Genomic DNA, 5410 nt, shown 5'->3' on the forward strand with positions numbered 1-5410 from the left:
ATAATCCCAGATGTGTGTGTGTGTGTGTGTGTGTTGGCTGCAGGGAAGACTCAGTGCTGTCCCACTAATAAGGAGCCAGCCTGACAGCAGTCTGACAACAGCCTGACAGACAGCGACCCGGCATTGTGCTGAGTTACTAGAATATTCTTGGCATCTCTTGCTTGGGGTTAACTCCAGGGACAGATAAGCAGCAGTAAATTTAGATTTTTCAGATTCCACAACCCACCGAGATTTTTCTCTCCATCCAAATGTGCTATTCAATCTGACAAACGACAACATGAGTCATTCAGCGGTATTAATGTGCAACGTTTCTTTTTATTGAATTGTCAAGGTCAAACATTTGAGGCACAATGACAGAATGGATGGATACTTACCCTATTGAGCTTTGGAGGGATTAAAAGCTGCTTATATTGCTAGCCAGAAACCCAGCAGACAATGTAGCTGTAGATTTGAACCACACAGAAATCTACATTGTATGCCAGGTTCAGGACAAAGCAAAGACGTCTCTCTGCCTTCCAGTGTCTTTATGAGCACACATCAATTAATATGTTTCCTTTTGCAAAATCTCCTCTTGGCAGCTCAGCCTTGCATACTTTCATACAGCAGCAATTCAAAGAACATTTTTACTTCAAGTTTCGTGGCTCGGGCCAAGGACAGTTAATACAGAGAAGACTTTAGAGAGAGCAGACAAGCAGAAACGGGGAGAGAGCAAATTAAAAGAAGAATGGGGGAAGAGGAAGGAGTGAAAAAAAAAAAAAAAAGCCCTGACAAGGGCCCGTTGTGAAGTTGTGACACAGAGAACATCCTGTCTGTGGGGTCACAGGATGGAGCCCCCGTGACATCTCAGCCAATCAGAGGAATGGAATGTGCCACCAGCCAATGGGAGGGGAATGGAATGCTCTACCAGGAAGTAGGCAGAGCCGTCAGAGACCCAGTAGCCAGATGTAGCTGCTGATTGCTACACAGGATCTACACTGCCTACTGAGCAACTGACAGCAGCCGGAGCCGAGAACCATGAAGGGCCGGCTGGTTTGGTCGTGTCTGGATGAAAGCACTCCGCTCACGCTTCTGTAGACACTGTTGAGTCCACCTGAAGAAAGAGTGAAAAGAAAATACATTACATTAAATAGATTTAAGACGACTAAATACAGAGACAATTACCTGTTTTAGAGACAGAGAGTGTGAAGGGGTGAGAAGGGAGGGAAAGAAGTAGAGTAGTAAAATAATGAGGGAACGGGAATGGAAATGAGGAAATGATGATTAAAGTGTGACCAAAAAAGTGATAAAAAAAGAAGGAGAAAAGGGGGGAAAGAGGTGGAAGGTGAAGACGGGATGATGCGGGGATAGAGGAGAAGGGAGAGCGCGGATGCGGCGGACTGAGGGGGAAAAAAGCTCGAGCAGAGGAGAAGAGGAGCCTGAGGGAGAGGAAGGATATGGGAGATTATCTGCTGACGAACATCTCGGAGCATGGCATTATCAGTTGCAGATTCCTGTCATTCTTTCCCATTAGCCCCGAGGCACTGCAGGCAGCGGCCACCGCCATGCCGGCTCCAACGCTGCTCCGACACATAATGGGAAAAGCTGACCAGACCTTAACTAACAGACCGACATACAGGTGAGGAGAGGAGAGGAGAGGGAGAGGAGAGGAAAAGGAGAGGAGAGGAGAGGAGAGGAGAAAAGGAGAGTAGAGTAGGGAAAAGAAGAGAGAAAGAATGGAAATAGGGAGAAGGATAAGCATAGCTCAGCTCTCTCTCTCTCTCTCTCTCTCTCTCTCTCTCTCTCCCTCTCTCTCTTTCTCTCACTGTGGTCGCAAGCCCAGCTCTGCATACCTGAGGCCTCATGACCGTGTTGATCAAACATACTCCGACCAGCTGATGGTCACTTGACTCCAATTTTTCTTTATTACGGGAATTGCGCTTGCTATATCCTCCCTTATCCCCCCCTTTCCTCCGCCCTCCATACATTCCAGCGCTCTGTCACCATATTGGCTCTCTCTTCCTCCGTCTGTCTCACTTTTCTTTGTTCCTAGGTGTTTCATGCTGCGATGGAGACGGCGATGAGAGTTTCATCATCCCACGCGACTTTGCATTGCGTCATACGGCTCTTTTCCCCACGACGGCGTTCTCTACAGGAGCTTTTTGTACCTTGCACCTGTGGAAGCCTTGCGTAATGACTGATGCTGTGTGTGAACTGGAGGTTCAAAGTGGTGAATGTGGCTTTTTATTGTGTGGCGCGCTCTCCCTGCTGTGCTCTGGGGATGCGAAGGGCTGTAAGGGCCATGGCCTCAGGCTGTGGCCTTAGCTGGAGGAGTACAATCTTTAGAAAGAGGGAGGAGGGGGATGCGGGGGTGGAGGAAGGGAGAGAAAGTGTTGGGAAGGAGGTGAAGATATATTGCAATAATGTGGACTATCTTACCTTTCCTCAAAATGGACTGGGCATGGCCTCGGAACATGTGGTGGTTTGACAGCGTTTCTGTGTCTTCAGCAGTCGACCTGCAAAAATAAAAATAAAGACTGGAGGTCAGAGAATCCAAAGCTGAAACTGGTCACTTGTGCTGATGATATAAAGGAAACACGTAGTACAAATGAAATAAAACATACAGTGTGTTTGCATAAAATAGCACTACCTATATGTCAAAGCTGTCAACCCAGTGACAACTACTCTACTGCTATAAGCTGTAGAGTGTGTGATATTAACAGGCCTAGACTAGTGAGCCTGACTAAGCTCACAGGGCTAGTGATAAGGCGATAAGGTCTTCTCTCTGTCCGTATCTCTCTCTCTCTCTCTATCTTATCTCTGTCTTTTTCCATGCTTTGGTGATGCTGCCGCCGCCGCTCGGCGGAGGGGTCAAATGTACGTAAACCAATCGGCTTTTTTCCACTGAAAGTGAAGCCCTGGGTTTTTGAGACGGGCCACGCTTAGCAGGACAAGGTCAGAGGCTGAGACAGACGGAGGCAGACAGCAGAGGGATTGAAAGCCTCCCACACCTGATCTCATAACCAGCTTCTTCCAAGGACTGATACCGGCTCACTGACATTTTGGTTTCTAAAAAAAGCATCCCGCAGGAAAAAAAAGAATTGACGGTGTCTGTTAAGGCACAAAATTCAACTAAGAGAAATGATAGGGGTTTGTACGAGGAGAAGGGTGCAGCGGAGGTGGAGGATGGATGGATCTGGGAAGGGGTGAGAGCCAGGAGGCCTGGGGACGGGTGAGGAAGCGTGAGGAGGGGTGAGGCCAGGCGTGCCATTCCATTCCTGCCTGCACTGGGCAAGGCTATTCCTAGAGTGTGGTATATGGCAGTTGATGTGGGTTTCCTCTTAGCTGCCTGGAAGATGACTGGGCCTGACCACATCCACATTCACACACACACACACACACACACACAGACACACACACACACACACTAGAAGCAGATTCATAGAGTGACATCTGTGCACACAAATAGAAATGTATACCATCACGTGCACACATGCACAGAAATGCATAAAAGCATATGCATCCGTGCACGCTCGCACACACACACACACACACACACACACACACACACACACACACACACACAGACACACACATTCTAAGGAGAGCAAAGAGGAACTGAATCATTACCCTGCCTTGGCCTCAAAGTAGGGGGTGACCACTGTACAAGTATGTGTTGTGTGTGTGCTCGTGTGTGTGTATTTGTGCAAACATAAGTTGCAGTTCTGCAGTACTGTATGTGACGTTGGTTCACGTACTGTGTCTGTTGCTCAAGTATGTGTGGGCATGTGTGTGTGGGTGGGTGTGTAGGATGTGTGAGCTGGGTGTGGATGCATTCCCTCTCTCCCTCTGTCTCTCTTTGTGCGAATGTGTCTGAGTGCAGATATATGTGTGTGTGTTTCAGTCAGTCTTTGCACGTACTTAATATCTTTGATCAAGTCATCACATAATATTTGACCCTTGTTTTCACTAACACTGTTTCAGCAGTTTTGTTGGGTTCAGGAAATGAAAACGGACAATTCAACATTTCACCAATCGATGCGGTTTCACTTGCTGACATGATTCCCAAACTGACTGAAAAGGATGCCTAGTCCGCAAGATGAGTCGGAGACAGGCCCACAATAGAGCAGTCACTACCAGCTTGACACCAATTAGGCAGCCATTCCATGAGGCCAGCAGCCAATCAGATATCAGTTTTCAGCTCCCCAGGTTCCATTAGACCCAAGCCTGAGACTCTGATTGGTTGTGATGGGTGAGTGAAAGCGTCCAACCAGAGAGACGACGCCAATGGCTCGGATTGCCATTCAATGGGGACAGAGGTTATGGAAGAGGTTATTCCCTGCCATCCCCCTCTCCCTTTCCAAAGTCGTTCCCCGTCCCAGAATATTCCCCAGCTATCCAAGGGACGGTCACTGCCAGACAGGCTGGTGAAGTCACTCTGTCCCCCTCCCCTTTCTCTCTCTCTCTCTCTTTCTCTTTCGCCCCCTCTCACTTTCTGTCTTTATTATAAGCTGAGGAGATGAAACAGGCTTTATATGTAAAGTGATCCCAAATGGCTCCTCTGGGTGCTGCTGGGTGGCTCACACAGCCAGTCAACCTGAAGACTGATTCCAGGCCCGAGACGAGGACAGCCAAAGAGCTACTCCAGAGAGAGCCTCAGCCTCTAGCAGCAGGCCTGTACCCCGGCCCCAGCCCCAGGCCCAGAGAGAGGGGTGTCTGCAGGCACTTCCAGGGGGCTGGACTGATGGGAAAGAGCTGGCAAGACGACCAAGGAAAGCTAACTCCCTCCTTAAGCTGCTTTATGAAGGCCTGGCAAATGTGCCGAGAGCGAGAGTGGGAGGCGGCAGAAGAGGGAAAAAATAGAAGTATAAGAGCAGGGGATGGAAGGATGGAAGGTGTCCCATCCTCCAGAGCCAGTGTAATGGCTCTCCTGTGTCCCTCCCCCCCCCCCCCAGCCCTTGTGGGGTCCCAGGCTCCAGGCAGGACTAGCATTACACCCCGGCAAACACAGCCATAAATCTGCTTCATTACTCCAACACAAGGCTACCTAGAATAGCTATAATGCAAGCTCTGTTTCAGAGCGCTATGACCTGGCTACTGATACCTGAACTGCCTCCACCCTAAATACTAACGCAAACATTGATAAATGGCCTGGAAAGACCTCAGGAAGATAACTCACTGACTGCGCTACAGAGCATTTCAATATATAAGAGCGCTGAAAGAGCTGAGCATTGTTGTTAGTTGAACTCCGCCTATCAGACACACACAGTGCCTTCTCTCTTGAGGTTGCATGTTCAATATAATAATCTAGTTAATCCACAGGAATCACAGGGATTTGTTTCATTGCTTGTCTTCATTTTATATTCAGCTTGTATAATAGCCCGCTAGATGACCGTAGTCCCACTACTGCAGCCAATTTGAATAATCAGCCAGG

General features: G+C 48.6%; 1 long non-coding RNA gene across 1 annotated transcript; it reads right to left on the reverse strand.

Annotated features, from left to right (window-relative positions):
* Nucleotides 1-295: 295 nt before the first annotated feature.
* LOC144539854 (uncharacterized) lies at nucleotides 296-4879 on the reverse strand. The gene is made up of 2 exons (XR_013505135.1): nucleotides 2416-4879; nucleotides 296-1090 (listed from the first exon to the last, which is right to left on the reverse strand). It is a non-coding gene; the product is annotated as an uncharacterized LOC144539854 (long non-coding RNA).
* Between the last annotated feature and the right edge of the window lie 531 nt (nucleotides 4880-5410).

This window comes from Centroberyx gerrardi, chromosome 10 (genome assembly GCF_048128805.1).
Source record: "Centroberyx gerrardi isolate f3 chromosome 10, fCenGer3.hap1.cur.20231027, whole genome shotgun sequence".
Taxonomy (NCBI): Eukaryota; Metazoa; Chordata; class Actinopteri; order Beryciformes; family Berycidae; genus Centroberyx; species Centroberyx gerrardi.